At 46.7% G+C, this 23,481-nt stretch overlaps 1 long non-coding RNA gene across 1 annotated transcript in view; it reads left to right on the top strand.

Annotated features, from left to right (window-relative positions):
• Positions 1-436: 436 nt before the first annotated feature.
• Positions 437-23,481, top strand: part of LOC130362915 (uncharacterized) — a 261,785-nt gene continuing 238,740 nt past the window's right edge. The window contains exon 1 of the long non-coding RNA XR_008891628.1: positions 437-502. This is a non-coding gene — a long non-coding RNA (uncharacterized LOC130362915). The remainder of the gene's footprint in view (positions 503-23,481) is intronic.

The raw sequence follows: 23,481 nt of genomic DNA, 5'->3' as shown, positions 1-23,481 counted from the left end.
AGCTTGTTTCTATCAGGGGAGGGTCGGGAGATTCCCATACACACAAGACCATCAGCTGATTCTTTTCATAGTAGCAGGTTCAGCCAACTTTTATCTTCTGCGTATGGGGTGATCAGGGCCGGCGTTGGGGAGGGGCAGGCCAGGCGGTTGCCTAGGGCCCCCATCCCCCAGGGGGCCCCCTGCCGGCTGCTCAGCATGGGCCTAATCAAGCACGGGGGGGATCCGCGGCCGCCACTGAGCAGCCCGCAGGGGCCCCCGTCACATTCTGGACATCCCTGTGTCCCGAAAAATCTTTTCGGGACACAAGGATGTCCCTGTTGCCTTTCTGCGGCTGCCCCTGCGTTAACTTTAAAAACGCAGGGGCTGTCGGGAGTTAGCGCACGCAGGGGCTGTCGGGAGTTGGCGCACGCAGGGACGTCACGTCACTGACGTCCCTTGCGTGCGCCCATAGCAACGGAGGAGCGGAGCGGAGCTGTGAGGAGGAGGCGCTGAGGCCGGAATGGTAAGTCACCTACACCAGCTGTCAGCACATCCCCTTCGTGTTCCGACCATCGCTCCTCCAGTCCCGGGACCTACTGCTATGACCTATAGGCCCCCCGGGCTTGATTAGGCCTATAGGCCATAGCAGAAGATCGTGACCCCGGACCGGAGGAGCGGTGGTCGGAACACTGAAGTGGGGCAGTACACAGGCATACAGCCTCCAGCCATACAATGTATATATATGTCTGAAGGCTGTATGTCTGTGGGGGAACTATACTAACACCTAATGTGGGGAGCTATACTGCACATAATGTGGGGAACTATACTGCACCTAATGTGGGGAACTATACTGCACCTAATGTGGGGAACTATACTGCACCTAATGTGGGGAACTATACTGCACCTAATGTGGGGAACTATACTGCACCTAATGTGGGGAACTATGCTGCACCTAATGTGGGGAACTATACTGCACCTAATGTGGGGAACTATACTGCACCTAATGTGGGGAACTATGCTGCACCTAATGTGGGGAACTATACTGCACCTAATGTGGGGAACTATACTGCACCTAATGTGGGGAACTATACTGCACCTAATGTGGGGGAACTATACTGCACCTAATGTGGGGGAACTATACTGCACCTAATGTGGAGGAACTACTGCACCTAATGTGGGGAACTATACTGCACCTAATGTGGGGAACTATACTGCACCTAATGTGGGGGAACTATACTGCACCTAATGTGGGGGAACTGTACTGCACCTAATGTGGGGGAACTGTACTGCACCTAATGTGGGGAAACTTAACTGCACCTAATGTGGGGGGAACTGTATTGCACCTAATGTGGGGGGATCTGTACTGCACCTAATGTGGGGGGAACTGTACTGCACCTAATGTGGGGGAACTGTACTGCACCAAATGTGGGGGAACTGTACTGCACCGAATGTGGAGGAGGAGCGGAGCTGTGAGGAGGAGGCGCTGCGGCCGGAATGGTAAGTCACCAGCACCAGCTGTCAGCACATCCTCTATAGGCCATAGTAGTAGATCGTAACCCCGGACCGGAGGAGCGGTGGTAGGAACACTGAAGTGGGGCAGTACACAGGCATACAGCCTCCAGCCATACAATGTTTATATATGTCTGAAGGCTGTTTGTCTGTGGGGGAACTATACTAACACCTAATGTGGGGAGCTATACTGCACATAATGTGGGGAACTATACATGCACCTAATGTGGGGAACTATACTGCACCTAATGTTGGGGAACTATACTGCACCTAATGTGGGGGAACTATACTGCCAACCTAATGTGGGGGAACTATACTGCACTTAAATGTGGAGAACTATACTGCACCTAAATGTGGGGGAACTATACTGCCAAACTAATGTGGGGGAATTATACTGCACCTAATGTGGGGAACTATACTTCACCTAATGTGGGGAACCATACTGCACCTAATGTGGGGAACTATACTGCACCTAATGTGGGGGAACTATACTGCACCCAATGTGGGGGAACTATACTGCACCTAATGTGGGGAACTATACTGCACCTAATGTGGGGAACTATACTGCACCTAATGGTGGGAACTATACTGCACCTAATGTGGGGCAACTGTACTGCACCTAATGTGGGGGAACTATACTGCACCTAATGTGTGGGAACTCTACTGCACCTAATGTGGGGGAACTGTACTGCACCTAATGTGGGGGGACTTTACTGCACCTAATGTGGGGGGAACTGTACTGCACCTAATGTGGGGGGAACTGTACTGCACCTAATGGGGGAACTGTACTGCACCTAATGTGGGGGATCTGTACTGCACCTAATGTGGGGGGGGGGGGCTGTACTGCACCTAATGTGGGGGAACTGTACTGCACCAAATGTGGGGGAACTGTACTGCACCTAATGTGGGGGAACTGTACTGCCAACCTAATGTGGGGGAACTGTACTGCCAACCTAATGTGTGGGAACTATACTGCACCTAATGTGTGGGAACTCTACTGCCAGCCTAATGTGTGGGAACTATACTGCACCTAATGTGGGGGAACTATACTGCCAACCTAATGTGGGGGAACTATTCTGCCAACCTAATGTGGGGGAACTGTACTGCACACCTAATGTGGGGGAATGGTACTGCACCTAATGTGGGGGAACTGTACTGCACCTAATGTGGGGGAACTGTACTGCCAACCTAATGTGGGGGAACTATAATGCCAACCTAATGTGGGGGAACTATACTGCCAACCTAATGTGGGAGAACTAAACTGCCAACCTAATGTGGGGGAACTGTACTGCACACCTAATGTGGGGGAACTATACTGCCTACCTAATGTGGGGGAACTATACTGCCAACCTAATGTGGGGGGAACTGTACTGCACACCTAATGTGGGGGAACTGTACTGCACACCTAATGTGGGGGAACTATGCTGCCAACCTAATGTGTGGGAACTATACTGCACCTAATGTGTGGGAACTCTACTGCCAGCCTAATGTGTGGGAACTATACTGCACCTAATGTGGGGGAACTATACTGCCAACCTAATGTGGGGGAACTATATTGCCAACCTAATGTGGGGGGAACTGTACTGCCCACCTAATGTGGGGGAACTGTACTGCACACCTAATGTGGGGGAACGGTACTGCACCTAATGTGGGGGAACTGTACTGCACCTAATGTGGGGGAACTGTACTGCCAACCTAATGTGGGGGAACTGTACTGCACCTAATGTGGGGGAACTATACTGCACCTAATGTGGGGGAACTGTACTGCCAACCTAATGTGGGGGACTATACTGCCAACCTAATGTGGGGGAACTATACTGCCAACCTAATGTGGGGGAACTAAACTACCAACCTAATGTGGGGGAACTGTACTGCTTACCTAATGTGGGGGAACTATACTGCCAACCTAATGTGGGGGGAACTGTACTGCACACCTAATGTGGGGGAACTGAACTGCACACCTAATGTGGGGGAACTATACTGCCAACCTAATGTGGGGGGACTATACTGCAAACCTAATGTGGGGGGAACTGTACTGCACACCTAATGTGGAGGAACTGTACTGCCAACCTAATGTGTGGGAACTATACTGCACCCAATGTGGGGGAACTATACTGCACATAATGTGGGGGAACTATTCTGCACCTAATGTGGGGGAACTGTACTGCACACCTACTGTGGGGGGGGGACGGGGACTATACTGCCAACCTAATGTGGGGGAACTATACAAAAATATAAAATTGTACTATTCTGATCCCTACAACTTTTTTATTTTTCTGTTTATGGGGATATATGAGGGTCATTTTTTGCGCTGTGATTTGTAGTTTTTATCGGTACCATTTTTGTTTTAATGGGGCTTTTCAATTGCTTTTTAGATATTTTTTATGGTATTTGAAGTGACCAAAAATTTGCAAATCTGGTTAGTGCACTATTACGACTTTTGGGGTCCAACTTTTGATTTTGCCTAGGGCTACGCTAAACCTAAAACCAGCCCTGGGGGTGATAAATATAAGGTAAAAATCAGCAGACATATAAGTGACTGGAAAAAAAATACATCACTCTGCTCCCTCCGTAGCGTTTCAGGGGCGCAGGGGAGGAGTTGGAGTGACGTCTGTGTCACATGCTCCTCCATAAGACTCCATTATGTGGACAGGAGAACGGTACAGCGCCATTAACCCCTCATATGCCGGGATCAATACAGATCACGGCATCTGCGGCAGTACGCGATTTCAATGAATGATCGGATCGCCCGCAGCGCTGCTGCGGGGATCCGATCATTCAGAACGCCGCACGGAGGTCCCCTCACCTGCCTCTGTCCGGCTCCCGGCATCTCCTGCTCTGGTCTGAGATCGAGCAGACCAGAGCAGATGATGACCGATAACACTGATCTGTTCTATGTCCTATACATAGAACAGATCAGTATTAGCAATCATGGTATTGCTATGAATAGTCCCTATGGGGACTATTCAAGTGTAAAAAAAAATGTAAAAGTAAAAGTAAAAAAAAAAGTGAAAAATCCCCTCCCCCAATAAAAAAGTAAAACGTCCGTTTTTTCATATTTTACCCCCAAAAAGCGTAAAAAATAAATTTAATAGACATATTTGGTATCGCCGCGTGCGTAAATGTCCGAACTATTAAAATAATATGTTAATGATCCCGTACGGTGAACGGCGTGAACGTAAAAAAGAAAAAAAATTCCAAAATTGCTACTTTTTTAATACATTTTATTAAAAAAAATTATAAAAAATGTATTAAAAGTTTTTTTATATGCAAATGTGGTATAAAAAAAGTACAGATCATGGCGCAAAAAATGAGCCCTCATACCGCCGCTTATACGGAAAAATAAAAAACTTATAGATCATCAAAATAAAGGGATTATAAACATACTAATTTGGTTAAAAATTTGTGATTTTTTTTAAACATAACAATAATATAAAAGTATGTAATAATGGGTATCATTTTAATCGTATTGACCCTCAGAATAAAGAACACACGTCATTTTTACCGTAAATTGTATGGCGTGAAAACGAAACCTTCCAAAATTAGCAAAATTGCGTTTTTCTTTTTAATTTCCCCACAAAAATAGTGTTTTTTGGTTGCGCCATACATTTTATGATATAATGAGTTATGTCATTACAAAGGACAACTGGTCGCGCAAAAAAAAAAGCCCTCATACTAGTCTGTGGATGAAAATATAAAAGAGTTCTGATTTTTAGAAGGCGAGGAGGAAAAAATGAAAACGTAAAAATCAAATTGTCTGAGTCCTTAAGGCCAAAATGGGCTGAGTCCTTAAGGGGTTAATATACCCTAGTAGAGCATATACAAAGAGGTTGACTTGAGGCGATAGCCCATTTAATTTCTCTGCAAGTTGTGCAATGTTGTTACTGATCTCCTGTTAAAAGCTTGTCCGTGCCTCTGTCTCTAAGACAGCCCCTCGGCTCTTGGGAGGTCAGTGTTCTTGTATGGACAATCTGCCTCATAGCAACCGGTCAGATGTATTTCTTTCTCTTTGTGCTAGTGGCAGCTATGCCATAATTATGGATGAATTATCGATTGAATGCCCTTAGGCCCATTGTCCACAGAATTTGGTTTAAGGATTTAGTTATAGGACAGCATGGTGGCTCAGTGGTTAACACTGTTGCCTTTCAGCTCTGGGGTCCTAGATTCAAATCCCACAAAGGGCAACATCTGCAACAAGTTTGTATGTTCTCCAGTGTTTGCATTGGTTTCCTCCATGTACTCCAGTTTCCTCCTACATTACAAAACATATTGATAGGTGAATTTCGACAATGAGCCCCAATGGGGACAGAGCCTAATTTGAGTGTACAGTGCTGCGAAATAAAAAATATAATAGATATAAATATAAATGTAGGGTGACTGGACTGGATTACTTCTGCTATAATTGAAGCAGTTATAATGGAGTTACGCTGTAATCGGTGCCCATAAACGCTTTATTATCTGGAAACAGGTTGTAAATTCTATTAGCTGCCCATAGAATCACTTAGTATTGCCTGAGAATGAGCAACACGGTGTACAGCAGATGATGATACCTTCGTTGTTGTGGCCACACAAGGTGGCATGATCTCACATAGCAGTCATAAGGGTGTGTCCACATTTACCTGCGCTTGACAATTAGCAACTGGAGTCAAGGTAGTTAGCATAGCTTGTAAGGATTGCAAAACAGAAGCGTTACTGGAATCCAGGCATGCAGCCAGCAATTGTTACTCCTCTGTGCATTTGAGGGCTCACATCCGCCTGAGTGCCAAGGTGCCAACTTAGCTATATTGAGACTTTCAGTTTACTTTGGTAGTCAAACCATCTGGCAAGTGGATGTAAAAGCCATGGGTCCTTTTAATTGTATGTTGCTCTGATGGGATACAACATGCAGTGGTAGCTAAAAGCTATAATCCTGTTCGTAAGGTGCACATATACCTACTATAGCTTTAACCTGATTACCCCATACATATGCAATGTACCCAAATCCCTATTTGACATGCCCAATCCTTCATTAATCAGTCCTCATCTGTCAGGGGAAAGTCACGAGGCCTACAAGCACATTAGATGTCGGTTTGTCCTCATCATTTCAGCTGACTTTTGTCTAATGTGTATGGGGGACTTAAATGGATTTTTCCAACATTAGAACTTATTCCCTATCCACATGAATTTGGGGGGGGGGGGTGTCAGATCATGGGATGTCAGACTGCTGTGACTTCCTGCGATCTCAGGAAGAGGCACCCAAGTATCCTGTCAAAACAGATTGTCCGTCACACGTAGGTATTACAACTCTATTTATTCTCTATGAGGGCTGCCAAATACAGAGTTTGGTTATCTTTGGACTAGCATTGTGCACATGTGACCTTCACTCTTTTCTGACGGAAAACTTAGAAAACATAAAGGTCCCCTTTATGAAGCTGTGGGGGGTCCCAGCTTTCAGACCCCCATGATCAGACACTTATCCCCTATTTTCTGGATATGGGCTAAGCTATAATGGTGAGACAACCACTTGAAGAGTAAGGTGTCTTCAATGTTTCCAACGTATTAACAGGCACTTCAGCAAATAAGACAGTTCTACTATATCTCAACTGTCATGGAATACTCCCATAATCATTGTAGGGTAGCAAAATGGTATGTACAGTATATTAGAAATTTTAAATTAACTCTACCTTTGGAGAAGTGTAAGGCCCTTTAGATATTAGGCGCATAGAATGCAGAAAAATATGTGCTCAAAAGGTGTGCAAACCCACTGTTTTTGGTGGAATTGGACAACCATTTAATACATATGGAGGCCTCATGTGGAATCTGCTCTCCCCGTTGAGAACACCGCTGCCTCACCTCTGCTAGCTCTCTTTGTGGATGCTAGAGGGGGAAACGACGATGGTGGAAAACACAGGTAAGGGTGCGTTCACACGGCCATTTGCCCCCGTTCCGTAAAAAAAATAAAATAATGTAAACATAAAAAAAAACGGCTGATCAAACGGGTATCCGTTTTGAACGTTTTTTTTTTCTTTCTTTTAAGTATGAAAAATCAGCCACTTACAGACTCCCGCAGCCAGGACTACTACTACTCCCATCATGGAACAGACTTGTTTCCATAGTGGGAGTAGTAGTTCCTGGCTTCAGGAGTCTGCCAGCGGCTGGGGAGGCTACATTAGTGTGTGTACTACTACCCCCATCATGGAACATACTCTGTTCCATGATGGGGGTAGTAGTACAGGGGCTGAGGGATTGATCGCACCGGGCCTCACTTCTGAAACCCGATCCGATCAGAAGTTATTAAGCTGGGGAGCGAGCGGCATGGTCCGCAACCCTGCGATCACCGATGTATTTTACTTTCATTTTTAAATTCCTCGCGGGGAGCTCTGAATGGCCCATACTGAGGAGCCAATAAGGGCTCCCTGCGGGGATTTTTAAAATGGACAATGTATATTAAAAGCGCTGTGGGGGGGGCAAGATATACAGCGCTATATATCTAGCCCCCCAGTGCATTTATAAAGATATAACTCCCGCCAGCGCAAAAATATATATCCCCGCAGTATATATATGTGACCCCCCACCGGCGCATTTATAATGTAACCCCGCAGGCGCATTTATAATTATATACCCCCCGCCGGCCCCCACAGCACTTCTATATAATATGCCCCTGCAGCGGCTGGTGCGAGGCTCTGCGCGTAAAATACTATTCACAGATAGCGCTGCATTAATCACAAATGTGCCAGCGGGGGGTCACATAAATGCGTAGGCGAGGGGTATATATTGATAATTGCGCCGGCGGGGGGTATATAATTATAAATGCTCCTGCGGGGGTTACATTATAAATGCGCCGGCGGGGGGGGGATGGGGGGTGTCACATATATATACTGCGGGAGTATATATTTTTGCGCTGGTGGGGGTTATATCTTTATAAATGCGCTGGGGGGCTAGATATATAACGCTATATATCTTGCCCCCCATATCGCTTTTAACATACATTGTCCATTCTAAAAAAAAAACTGGGATCCCTGATTGGCTCCTCAGTACGGGCCATTGAGGGCTCCCTGCGAGGAATTTAAAAATGAAAGTAAAATACATTGGTGGTGATTGCAGGGTTGCGGACCATGCCGCCCGCTCCCCTGCCTAATAACTTCTGATTGGATCGGGTCTCAGAAGTGAGACCCAATGCGATCAATCCCTCAGCCCCTGTACTACAACCCCCATAATGGAACAGAGTCTGATCCATGATGGGGATAGTAGTACAAACACTAATGTCCCCCCAGCCACCGGCAGACTCCCGCAGCCAGGGAATTACTACTCCCATCATGGAACAGACTTGTTTCCATGATGAGAGTAGTAGTAGTCCCTCAACACTGTAGGAGTCTGCTGATGTCACCTCTTCTGAGCATGCTCAGATGTAATTACGGATATTTTAAACCCGGGTGCAAATGGATGACATTAAAGGTTCATCCGTTTGCCATAGACTTCAATGTTAAAATTATGATGACCGTGTTTTCTTCCATTTTTTCTCAGAAGAAAAAATACTGCATGTGCAGTTTTTTGCTTCCGTGAAAAAAACGGAAATGAGTGCAGACGGGTGCACACGGATGTAAACGGATTGTAAAAAAATCCGATTGATATTTTTAATCCGTTTACAGTCTGCCAAAACGGAACTGAAACGGGGATAAAAAAACGGGGACAGACAGCCGTGTGAACGCACCCTAACTAAGTGGGTCGAGTAATGGCTGCCATTTACTGCAAAGGCCAGGGATTGGCTGCAGTGGTCATGTGGTATATAGGAGCACATCATGTCTGCAGCCAAGTAAAAACAGCTGTCAAGGAGGACCAGACTAGCAGCACTGGACACAGTGGGGATTAAATCGGATGGCCCTTTTACTAAATCTCAAGTCAGGCTCATCAATGTTTTTCTCTATTCAAGTACCTTAAAGGCTAATCCCACCAATACCAAGGAATGAAGGGGTCACAGCTCCCTGCACACTGTGAACGCTGCTATAAAGGGAAAAGCAGCAAAGGGGATTTAGCACTAAAGTAGAGCTGTGGCCCCTTCATTCTCAGGATTCATGGGGGTCCCAGAGGTTGTACCCCCCACTGATCATAAAGTAATGGCATATCCTAGCAGGACCAGATGAATTCTAGACAGTTTTATATGAGTTTCTTCACTGAGAAGTCAGGCTGCCCTTCCCCGTGTTTGATCACAATGGTCCATGTTCTGATACTAATAGAGTCGAGGAAGCATTACAGCATAAATAAAGGGTAATGATACAGATTTTTAGAAAGGGACAATGACAGGTCTAGAACAGGGGCAGATATAGTGCTATGGGAAAAGCTAAGAGGATAATGGTTGACCGATATGCAATAGCTGAAGTCATACATAAAAATGAATGCTGCACAGAAAGCAATCACGGTGTGAGGAATGAAGGAAAAATAGAACAATTTAGTAGCTGCCGACTTGAAGGATTAATTCCCCTTAACATGTCATGAAACATTCTGCTGCAGTATGGGAACACAGTGACATGTAGACATTGCAATATATTTGTTTTTATCATTTAATAATGTGATTCCGAAAAAGCAGGTGCTAACATATTGATAGGCATTTTTATTATTTTTAAGGCAGTGGTTATTGTGCAAAACCAAAATCACCTAGGCAACCCAGATACAGAAACACAGCCCGAGCTCAATGGTGAAGGCATCCAAAGTCACCTATCAAGAATTCTATGGGAAGCAGGAGGGCAGACAAGCCGACCTTCAGCAAATGTCTGCAAGGACCTATAAAATAATACTTTTATGTCATTGGGGGGAAACAATATAACTTGTAAAGATAATATTAGTAGATTATACATCAGCGGAAATTAGAAATTTGATGACAGATTATTACAGAGACAGGCGGTGCTACATAGAAGCAGGCAGCCATGGATCGCTTTACCGGGAAGTTCTGTCTCCTGTATCAACCATTCATAGAGCAGCAGGCCTCATTCACATCATGTCACGTGTTTGGGCTACATCACTGGTATATGCTGGAATACTGACAACAAAATACACAGACATATACTATGACATGCCCACGGTATGCATTATGGGTCCAAATGTAATCCACTAGTGGCTATATCCGGCCTTTATCCTCAATGTATACTTAAAAGTGTGGAAGACTTAATTTTTAAGTCCTGCAAAAATTAATGCATGTTGGCATACCATATAGCCAGTTTCCTGAAATATAACCACAAAACCCCCCCAAAAAATCGTCGGGGGGAATTGGGGGAATAAGTATAAACCGTCTAACAGTGGATTATGCACATTGATCATACCCTTAAGCTATGTTCATATAGCGGAATGTCTGCATGGAAAATATCCATGCGGACATTCCACAGACAGCGCTAGGACCACTCGGAAATGCGCCACCTCATTGATGCCAATGCATGTTTAAGGGTTTTGTGGATGTTGGAATCAGGATTTACGCAGCAGATGTTGCTGCCGTGGAAATTCTGCCGTGTGAACAGAGCAGTAGAATCCCATTGAAATCAATGGGACTCTGCTTCTGCAGAATGTCCGTGCGGAAGATTCATGTGAAATTCATCCAGAATTCCACAAGTGAAATCGCCTTAGGGTCCCAGAGACGGATTTTGTGCGGATTTTGCTACAATTGACATCAATGGTTCCCCAGAAAATCCACAAATCTGCCACTATTGCAGATTTTCTACTGACCCATGGAACTCAATGGTGGCAAAATCTCCTGTGGACTTTAAAGGAAACCTCCACTTCTTTCACCTTTTGCATTGGAGCCTACTATCTTTAATTTGTGCATCTAGGAATAGGGTTGAGCCTGCCTTGTGTACTTTACTAGCAGAGTATTTGGTAAATAGTTCTACTTCTGGTAGCTGCCTACCAGCCTGAATTATAACAAATACATCAATGGGTCATGATACAGGCATTGTCATCTAAACATCCTATTTGGATAGGGGATAAGATGTCTGATTGTGGAGGTCCCGACGCTGGAGACCCCTGCGATCTCCCTGCTGCACCCAACGTTCCTTTAGAACATCGGGTGCAGCGCTGGAGGCTCGTTACATCACGGCCACGCCCCGCTCATGATGTCAACGCCATGCCCCCTCAATGCAAGTCTATGGGTGGGGGCGTGACACAAGCCTCTGCCCCGCATCGCCAGTCGCCAGTTCACTCCATGGAACGGATTAGGGATCGACCGATATAGTTTTTTTTAGGGCCGATACCGATAATCGGTAGAGGTTAGGGCCGATAGCCGATAACTTATACCGATATTCCGGTATAAGTTATCGGCTATTTATTCCCCCCCCCCCCCGCGACACCGCTGCAGATCATTGATTTAAAGCGGGCGCTTTAAATCAATTCACTGCAGTGGCTTTTGCGGTTCCATAGACTGCCGCCGCCACCCACTTCTCTCCCCCTGCCTGTCCGGGGGTCCTGAGTCCTATCACTGACACTGCCCCCCCACCGCCGCACCGCTCCGCGCCCCCTAAACCCCCCCCACCGCACCGCCCCGATCCCATTGCCTCCCCCATCCCCGGTTTTATAATTACCGGGGCCTGGGGTCCACTCTATATCTGGCTCCGGTGGCGTCCTCCTGAGCTGTCACTGTGCGCACTGATGGTGACATCACGTCGCGCACGTCACGTCACTCGTCATTGCGCACAGCGTAACGCTGGACGCAGCAGGAGCCAGAAGTACCGTGGGCTCCGGGAACAGGTAATTATAAAACCGGGGATGGGGGAGGCAATGGGGCTGGTGCGGTGGGGGGTGCGACACGGTGCAGCAGGTCGGGGGGGGGGGAGCGTTCGCGGTGCGGCAGGTTCGGTCGCGGGGCGGTACGGGAGGCGGGGCATTATCGGCTTATCGGCAAGGTAATTGCCGATACGATAATGCCCAAAATTGTGATTATCGGCCGATAATATCGGCCAAACCGATAATCGGTCGATCCCTAGAACGGATGTCTGGGGTGCTGCAGCCGAGATCGCGGGGGGTCCCCAGCGGCGGGACCCTCGCGATCAGACATCTTATCCCCTATCCTTAGGGGATAAGATGTCTAGGGGCAGAGTACCCCTTTAAGCCTTATAAAACTGATGGCCTATCCTCAAGATAGCCCATCAATATTAGCTCGGCAGGGGTCCAATTCCAGAACACACAGATCAGCTGCTTGAAGTAGCCATAATGATCATGGGAGCGCTGCAGTCTCTTCAATGTAAATAAGTGTTTACCCTTGCATTACTGTACTTTTGATAGTGGTAGTGAAAGGTACTACAGCTTTGCCCCATTCAAGTGAACAAGACAACAATGCAGTACCTTGCACCACCACTACAAATAGTATGGTGATGCAGGTATTGGTGTTGGTAAACAATGGAGATCCTGTGGCAAGTGCACAAGGCCCTTTCAGGCAGCTGATCAGTTAGCTTATCAGTTTGATTTGGACCCTGGGCAACCTAATAAGGCTAGATAACCATGCATTGTACAGCCACTATGAATATGATGGCATTATGCAGTAACAAGCACAATGAAGAAGCCATAGCCCTCACACCAGCACTGCTGCTTTTTCAAACAGCTGATCAGCTGAACCACCAGTTTGTTAATGCGGCTTCCATGTGATAAATATACGTCTTTTCAAAATAGTGGAGGAAGAGGTAGTGATATACAGAGGAAAATGGGGGGGAAACGCACACTGAAAAGTTCTGAAAACTACTGTAAAAATATTGCATAAATACATAAAACTGCATTACATTTTTATCCACTTTGTGTGTTTTTTCACACCTTTCTAATCTGCATTGCCCTTGACGTTCCTCTACAGAACAAAATATCCTGACTGTGACCTAACAGGATCACATCATTAGTCTGAATTTTGACTTTACTGGGATATTACCCTCACTAATGCCCATAAAATGTATGACTATACATAGTGCCAGCTGTAATTCCAATCTAATTATAGCATCGTACCAATAGAATAGAATCACTTATCTCCCGTCATGTACTGGAAATAAGGCTGTTATCACCGAAGACCAGCATACTGACAGCATAGGCGCAGCCCTGTCCGAAACCAGCACAGGGTGTGTGGATCTGAAAAATCAGCCCGGGTCCTAAAAAAACACAGATGCATTTCTTTTATTCAGGACATCTTGACCAAATGCCCACTATTATTTCACACTATGCATAAATTTATGGACTGCTGACCACTTTGCAAGCGTGACTTATTTTCTTATTTTCTCAATTTTCAACTCTTTTGATTTGTCAAATTAGGATTGCAGAAAATGAGACCAACTTTAACCCTTTAAGGACTTAAAGGGGTACTCCAGTGAAAACCTTTTTCTTTTTAAATCAACTGGTCGCAGAAAGTTAAACATATTTGTAAATTACTTCTATTAAAAAAATCTTAATCCTTCCTGTACTTATTAGCTGCTGAATAGGAAATAGGAATTTTTTTTCTTTTTGGAATGCTCTCTGATGACATCACGACCACAGTTCTCTCTGCTGACATTATTATAATAATAATAATGCTTTATTTATTGGTGTCCTTAGTGGGATTTGAACCCAAGTTCCCAGCACTGCAAGGCAGCAGTGCTAACCAATGAGCCACCATGCTGCCCTTAGCATACATTTGCTATGCATGGTTGCTAAAATGGACAGAGATGTCAGCAGAGAGCACTGTGTTCGTGATGTCATCAGTGTTCCAAAAAGAAAGGAATTTCCTCTTTAGCATTCAGCAGATAATAAGTACTGGAAGGATTAAGATTTTTTAATAGAAGTAATTTACAAATATGTTTAACTTTCTGCCACCAGTTGATTTAACAGAAAAAAGGTTTTCACCGGAGTACCCCTTTAAGGACTCAGATCATTTTATTTTTACGTTTTTGTTTTTTCCTCCTCGCCTTCAAAAAATCATAACTCTTTTATATTTTCATCCACAGACTAGTATGAGGGCTTGTTTTTTGCGCAACCAGTTGCCCATTGTAATGCCATCACTCACTTTACCATAAAATGTATGGCGCAACCAAAAAAATACTATTTGTGTGGGGAAATTAAAAAGAAAACCGCAATTTCACGCTGTACAATTTACGGTAAAAATGACATGTGTTCTTTATTCTTTCGGTCAATATGATTAAAATGATACCCATGATAACATTCTTTTCTATTACTGTTGCGCTTGCAAAAAATCGCAAACTGTTTAACCAAATTAGTACGTTTGAAATCCCCCTATTTTGAAGACCTATAACTTTTTCATTTTTCTGTATAAGCGGCGGTATGAGGGCTAATTTTTTGCGCCATGATCTGGACTTTTTATTGATACCATATTTGCTTATATAAAACTTTTTATACTTTTTTAATACATTTTTTGGGAATAAGATGTTATAAAAAAGCAGCTATTTTGGCCTTTTTTTTTACGTTCATGCCGTTCACCATGCAGTATCATTAACATTTAGAAAAATGTGTATAGGTGGCTGCATCCCAACAATAGGGACAATAGTTGTCACGATGCCGGCTGGCAGGTAGTGGATCCTCTGTGCCAGAGAGGGATTGGCGTGGACCGTGCTAGAGGATCGGTTCTAAGTCACTACTGGTTTTCACCAGAGCCCGCCGCAAAGCGGGATGGTCTTGCTGCGGCGGTAGTGACCAGGTCGTATCCCCTAGCAACGGCTCAACCTCTCTGGCTGCTGAAGATAGGCGCGGTACAAGGGAGTAGACAGAAGCAAGGTCGGACGTAGCAGAAGGTCGGGGCAGGCAGCAAGGATCGTAGTCAGGGGCAACGGCAGAAGGTCTGGAATCACAGGCAAGGAACACACAAGGAACGCTTTCACTGGCACTAGGGCAACAAGATCCGGCGAGGGAGTGAAGGGGAAGTGAGGTGATATAGGGAAGTGCACAGGTGTAAACACTAATTGGAACCACTGCACCAATCAGCGGTGCAGTGGCCCTTTAAATCGCAAAGACCCGGCGCGCGCGCGCCCTAGGGAGCGGGGCCGCGCGCGCCGGGACAGAACTGACGGGGAGCGAGTAAGGTACGGGAGCCGGGGTGCGCATCGCGAGCGGGCGCTACCCGCATCGCGAATCGCATCCCGGCCGGAGGTGGTAACGCAGCGCCCCGGGTCCGTGGAACCGACCGGGGCGCTGCAGTGAGGGAAGTGTAGCGAGCGCTCCGGGGAGGAGCGGGGACCCGGAGCGCTCGGCGTAACAGTACCCCCCCCCTTGGGTCTCCCCCTCTTCTTGGGGCCTGAGAACCTGAGGATCAGACTTTTGTCCAGGATATTGTCCTCAGGTTCCCAGGACCTCTCTTCTGGACCACAACCCTCCCAATCCACTAAAAAAAAAGTTCTTCCCCTGACCTTTTTAGAGGCCAAAATCTCTTTGACAGAGAAGATGTCCGAGGAGCCGGAAACAGGAGTGGGAGGAACAGATTTAGGAGAAAAACGGTTGAGGATGAGAGGTTTAAGAAGAGAGACGTGAAAGGCATTAGGGATACGAAGAGAAGGAGGAAGAAGAAGTTTGTAAGAGACAGGATTAATTTGACACAAAACTTTAAAAGGACCAAGATAGCGTGGTCCCAACTTATAGCTCGGGACACGGAAACGGACATATTTAGCGGAGAGCCATACCTTGTCTCCAGGGGAAAAAATGGGAGGAGCTCTTCTTTTCTTATCTGCGAATCTCTTCATGCGAGAAGAAGCCTGTAAGAGAGAATTTTGGGTCTCTTTCCATATGGTGGAAAGATCACGAGAAATTTCATCCACAGCGGGCAGACCAGAGGGCAAGGGGGTAGGGAGGGGGGGAAGAGGGTGACGGCCGTACACCACGAAAAACGGAGATTTGGAGGAAGATTCAGAGATTCTGAAATTATACGAGAATTCGGCCCAAGGTAGAAGATCTGCCCAGTCATCCTGGCGGGAGGAAACAAAATGTCGTAAATAGTCACCCAAGATCTGGTTAATTCTCTCTACTTGTCCATTGGATTGAGGATGGTATGCAGAAGAAAAATTTAATTTAATCTTGAGTTGTTTACAGAGAGCCCTCCAGAATTTAGACACAAATTGGACGCCTCTATCCGAGACGATCTGTGTAGGCAACCCGTGAAGACGAAAAATGTGTACAAAAAATTGTTTAGCCAACTGAGGCGCTGAAGGAAGACCAGGAAGAGGGATGAAATGTGCCATTTTGGAGAATCGATCAACGACCACCCAAATAACAGTGTTGCCATGGGATGGGGGTAAGTCAGTAATAAAATCCATACCAATCAGAGACCAAGGTTGTTCGGGGACAGGTAGAGGATGAAGAAAACCAGCGGGCTTCTGGCGAGGAGTCTTATCCCGGGCACAGATAGTGCAGGCTCGCACAAAGTCCACCACATCAGTCTCTAGAGTCGGCCACCAATAGAAGCGAGAGATGAGTTGCACAGATTTCTTGATGCCCGCATGACCTGCGAGATGGGAGGAGTGACCCCATTTGAGGATCCCAAGGCGTTGGCGTGGAGAAACAAAGGTCTTTCCTGGAGGAGTTTGCCTGATGGAGGCTGGAGAAGTGGAAATCAGGCAGTCAGGAGGAATGATGTGTTGAGGAGAGAGTTCAATTTCAGAGGCATCTGAGGAACGAGAGAGAGCATCGGCCCTAATGTTTTTATCAGCAGGCCGAAAGTGAATTTCAAAATTAAATCGGGCAAAGAACAGAGACCACCTGGCCTGACGAGGATTCAGCCGTTGGGCAGACTGGAGGTAGGAGAGGTTCTTGTGATCGGTGTAAATAATAACTGGAAATCTTGATCCCTCCAGCAGATGCCTCCATTCCTCAAGTGCTAATTTAATGGCTAGAAGCTCTCGATCCCCGATGGAGTAGTTCCTCTCCGCCGGAGAGAAGGTCCTGGAAAAAAAACCACAAGTAACAGCATGCCCGGAAGAGTTTTTTTGTAGAAGGACAGCTCCAGCTCCCACTGAGGAGGCATCAACCTCCAATAGGAAGGGTTTAGATGGGTCAGGTCTGGAGAGCACGGGAGCCGAAGAAAAGGCAGACTTGAGTCGTTTAAAGGCGTCTTCCGCTTGAGGAGGCCAAGACTTGGGATCGGCATTTTTTTTTGTTAAAGCCACAATAGGAGCCACAATGGTAGAAAAATGTGGAATAAATTGCCTGTAATAATTGGCGAACCCCAAAAAACGTTGGATGGCACGGAGTCCGGAGGGGCGTGGCCAATCTAAGACGGCAGAGAGTTTATCTGGGTCCATTTGTAGTCCCTGGCCAGAGACCAAGTATCCTAGAAAAGGAAGAGATTGGCATTCAAACAGACATTTCTCTATTTTGGCATAGAGTTGATTATCACGAAGTCTCTGAAGAACCATACGGACATGCTGGCGGTGTTCTTCAAGATTGGCAGAAAAAATCAGGATATCGTCCAGATATACAACAACACAGGAGTATAGTAGATCACGAAAAATTTCATTAACAAAGTCTTGGAAGACGGCAGGGGCGTTGCATAGACCAAAGGGCATGACCAGATACTCAAAGTGTCCATCTCTGGTGTTAAATGCCGTTTTCCATTCATCCCCCTCTCTGATGCGGATGAGATTATAAGCACCTCTTAAGTCCAGTTTGGTAAAAATATGGGCACCTTGGAGACGATCAAAGAGTTCAGAGATGAGGGGTAGGGGGTAGCGGTTCTTAACCGTGATTTTATTAAGACCGCGGTAGTCAATGCAAGGACGTAGAGAGCCATCTTTTTTGGACACAAAGAAAAATCCGGCTCCGGCAGGAGAGGAGGATTTACGGATAAAGCCCTTTTTTAAATTTTCTTGGACGTATTCAGACATGGCAAGAGTCTCTGGGACGGACAGAGGATAGATTCTGCCCCGGGGTGGAGTAGTGCCCGGGAGGAGGTCAATGGGACAATCATAAGGCCTGTGAGGAGGTAGAGTCTCAGCTTGTTTTTTGCAAAAAACGTCCGCAAAGTCCATATAGGCCTTAGGGAGACCGGTTACATGAGGAAGCACAGGGACACGGCAAGGTTTACTGGGAACCGGTTTTAAGCAGTCCTTGGAACAAGAGGGCCCCCAACTCTTGATCTCCCCAGTGGACCAATCCAGGATTGGGGAATGGAGTTGAAGCCAGGGAAGTCCAAGAAGGATTTCAGAAGTGCAATTGGGGAGGACCAACAGTTCAATCCTCTCGTGATGAGATCCGATGCACATTAGAAGGGGCTCCGTGCGGAAACGTATAGTACAGTCCAATCTTTCATTGTTTACACAATTGATGTAGAGGGGTCTGGCGAGACTGGTCACCGGGATGTTGAACCTGTTGACGAGAGAGGCTAAGATGAAATTTCCTGCAGATCCAGAGTCCAGGAAGGCCACAGCAGAGAAGGAGAAGGCAGAGGCAGACATCCGCACAGGCACAGTAAGACGTGGAGAAGCAGAGTAGACATCAAGGACTGTCTCACCTTTGTGCGGAGTCAGCGGACGTCTTTCCAGGCGGGGAGGACGGATAGGACAATCCTTCAGGAAGTGTTCGGTACTAGCACAGTACAGGCAGAGATTCTCCATGCGGCGTCGTGTCCTCTCTTGGGGTGTCAGGCGAGACCGGTCGACCTGCATAGCCTCCACGGCGGGAGGCACAGGAACAGATTGCAGGGGACCAGAGGAGAGAGGAGCCGGGGAGAAGAAACGCCTCGTGCGAACAGAGTCCATATCCTGGCGGAGCTCCTGACGCCGTTCGGAAAAACGCATGTCAATGCGAGTGGCAAGATGGATGAGTTCATGTAGGTTAGCAGGGATTTCTCGTGCGGCCAGAACATCTTTAATGTTGCTGGATAGGCCTTTTTTAAAGGTCGCGCAGAGTGCCTCATTATTCCAGGATAATTCTGAAGCAAGGGTACGGAACTGTACGGCATACTCGCCAACGGAAGAATTACCCTGGACCAGGTTCAACAGGGCAGTCTCAGCAGAAGAGGCTCGGGCAGGTTCCTCAAAGACACTTCGAATTTCCGAGAAGAAGGAGTGTACAGAGGCAGTGACGGGGTCATTGCGGTCCCAGAGCGGTGTGGCCCAAGCCAGGGCTTTTCCAGACAGCAGGCTGACTACGAAAGCCACCTTAGACCTTTCAGTGGGGAACTGGTCCGACATCATCTCCAAGTGTAATGAACATTGGGAAAGAAAGCCACGGCAAAACTTAGAGTCCCCATCAAATTTATCCGGCAAGGATAGTCGTATTCCAGAAGCGGCCACTCGCTGCGGAGGAGGTACAGGAGCTGGCGGAGGAGATGATTGCTGGAGCTGTGGTAGTAACTGTTGTAGCATAACAGTCAGTTGAGACAGCTGTTGGCCTTGTTGCGCAATCTGTTGTGACTGCTGGGCGACCACCGTGGTGAGGTCAGCGACAACTGGCAGAGGAACTTCAGCGGGATCCATGGCCGGATCTACTGTCACGATGCCGGCTGGCAGGTAGTGGATCCTCTGTGCCAGAGAGGGATTGGCGTGGACCGTGCTAGAGGATCGGTTCTAAGTCACTACTGGTTTTCACCAGAGCCCGCCGCAAAGCGGGATGGTCTTGCTGCGGCGGTAGTGACCAGGTCGTATCCCCTAGCAACGGCTCAACCTCTCTGGCTGCTGAAGATAGGCGCGGTACAAGGGAGTAGACAGAAGCAAGGTCGGACGTAGCAGAAGGTCGGGGCAGGCAGCAAGGATCGTAGTCAGGGGCAACGGCAGAAGGTCTGGAATCACAGGCAAGGAACACACAAGGAACGCTTTCACTGGCACTAGGGCAACAAGATCCGGCGAGGGAGTGAAGGGGAAGTGAGGTGATATAGGGAAGTGCACAGGTGTAAACACTAATTGGAACCACTGCACCAATCAGCGGTGCAGTGGCCCTTTAAATCGCAAAGACCCGGCGCGCGCGCGCCCTAGGGAGCGGGGCCGCGCGCGCCGGGACAGAACTGACGGGGAGCGAGTAAGGTACGGGAGCCGGGGTGCGCATCGCGAGCGGGCGCTACCCGCATCGCGAATCGCATCCCGGCCGGAGGTGGTAACGCAGCGCCCCGGGTCCGTGGAACCGACCGGGGCGCTGCAGTGAGGGAAGTGTAGCGAGCGCTCCGGGGAGGAGCGGGGACCCGGAGCGCTCGGCGTAACAATAGTATTACTGCCAGACGAGTACTAATGTGAAAAAGGTTGTGTATCCCATACAACCTGCAACAATGTATAAAGTGGGGGTACACTTTCCTCAAGTCTGGGCTTGATTGTCACCAATAAATGGGTGTATATAAAATATATGTAAAAAAATGTAGATCCAGTGAATTAATTTAAAACAATTTATTATTACAATGATAGTGCTTGTGGTGTCCTTTGTAGGGCCCTTACATCGGACTCACCATGATAAACAAGGCAGTGAATGTATAAAATATTCATACAATGAAATAAAATAAAATAGACATAAAATATACAGGGTAAAAAAGTGCTGATATCCCAGTGTGGCAAATAATCTGTAGCGCTTATAGATGTATGCACGGAGATCGTGCCTTGTATGGTTGATTACAAATAGTCTGAGTAGCAATGTCTCTATATAGCTCATATCTGGTCAGGATACTGCATGCGGCAGCGTGTTGGTAAGGGGTTAAAATCAATGCACTCTGCGGCGCTGGGGTTTTTCTTGTGTGTATCCCACTCTACCCTGGCGGCACAGGGATAGAGATTGGTGATTGGGATATATATAGTCTCTTAATTGTAATCCTGTGGGTGCATGAACCTGCGTTCTGCAGTGCTGGAGGCCCCTCAAATGTGGACCACTCTATCCCGGCGGCACAGGGAAAGTTTTGAGTGGATTTGGGGATTTGGCACACTGTGCCTCTTACCAGCAATGCCCTGGAGCCTGGTTGCCAGAAAAAGGTTTTCGCCGGGGAGACGTCCGCTGGCAAGTGGGATGCGTACAACCCCGGAAGCGTGCTCCGGTAAATTTCTTGCGATCCGGTGAATGATGGTAAAGATCGTCGGGTTTGCCAATACTGGGGTACAGGTGATCGAGTCTAGACGCGTTTCGAGGTACTCATCTACCTCTTTTTCAATAGCAATGCTATTAATGCTATATAACAATACCCACCCCCATTACTAGCAATACCCCCCATTACTAACAATACCTTTCCATTAGTAACCACCCCCTATTACTAACAATACCCCCCCTTTACTAACCTCCCCCCATTACTAATAAGACCCTCCCATTTCTAACAATTCCCCCCCATTACTAACAATACCCCCCATTATTAACCTCCCCCATTATCAACAATACCCCCCATTATTAACAAAACACCCCCCATTACTAACACTACCCACATTACTAACAATACCCCCCATTACTAACCTCCCCCCATTACTAACCACCCCCCATTACTAACAATACCCCCCATTAATATCCTCACCCCCATTACTAACCTCCCCGCATTACTAACCTTCCCACTATTACTAACAAACCCCCCTATTACTAACAATACCCCCCTTTACTAACAATACCCCCAATGACTAACAATACCCCCCAATTACTAACCACCCCCAATTACTAACAATACCCCCCATTACTAACAATACCCCCCATTACTGACAATACTCCCCCCATTACTAACCTCCCCCATTACTAGCCTCCCCCCCACTACTAACAATAACCCCATTACTAACCTCCCCCCATTACTAACCTCGCCCATTACTAACCTCCCCCATTACTAACAATACCCCCGCATTACTAACAATACCCCCATTACTAACAATACCCCCCTATTACAAACCCTCACCCATTACTAACAAATCCCCCCATTACTAAGCTGCCCCCATTACTAACAATACCCTCCCATTACTAACAATACCACCCTATTACTAACCTCCCCCCATTACTAGCAATGCCCCCTCATTACTAACAATACCCCCTATTACTAACCACCCCCATTACTAACAAGTACTAACAATACTCCCTCTTCACTAATCTCCCCCCCCATTACTAACAATACCCCCCATTACTAACAATACCCCCATTACTAACCTCCCCCATTACCAACAATACCCCCCCATTACTAACAATACCCCCTCATTACTAACCTCCCCCCATTACTAACAATACCCTGCATTACTAACAATACCCCCGTTACTAACAATACCCCCCATTACCAACAATATCCCCCATTACTAACAATACCACCCATTACTAACCTCCCCCCATTACCAACAATACCCCCCTATTACTAACCTCCCCCAATTACTAACAACCCCCATTATTAACCTCCCCCATTACTAACAATACCCCCCCATTACTAACAATACCCCCCATTATTAATCTCCCCCATTACTAACAATACCCCCCATTACTAACAATACCCCCTCATTATTAACCTCCCCCATTACTAACGTCCCCCATTACTAACCTCCCCCCATTACTAACAATACCCCCCATTACTAACAGTTCCCCCCATTATTAATAATACCCCCATTACTAACAATACCCCTTCATTACTTACCTCCACTCATTACTAACCTCCACTCATTACTAAGAACCCCCCCATTACTAACAATACCCCCATTACTAACCTCCCCCCATTACTAACCTACCCCCATTACAAACCACTCCCTATTACTAACAATACCCCCATTACTAATCTCCACCCATTACTAAACCCCCCATTACTAACAATACCCCCCCATTAATAACACCCACCCATTACTAACCACCCCCCATTACTAACAATACCCCCATTACTAACTTCCCCCCATTACTAACAATAACCCCCCATTACTAACCACCCCCCATTACTAACAATACCCCCATTACTAACAATACCCCCCATTACTAACAATACCCCCCATTACTAACAATACACCCCATTACTAAAAATACCTTCTAATTACTAACAATACACCCATTACTAATAATACCCCCATTACTAACAATACCCCCCATTACTAACCTCCCCCCATTACTAATCTCCCCCCATTACTTACAATACCCCCATTACTAACAATACTCCCCCCATTACTAACCTCCCCC

Source organism: Hyla sarda, chromosome 3 (genome assembly GCF_029499605.1).
Source record: "Hyla sarda isolate aHylSar1 chromosome 3, aHylSar1.hap1, whole genome shotgun sequence".
Taxonomy (NCBI): domain Eukaryota; kingdom Metazoa; phylum Chordata; class Amphibia; order Anura; family Hylidae; genus Hyla; species Hyla sarda.
This window is presented reverse-complemented; position numbering and strand designations above follow the sequence as displayed.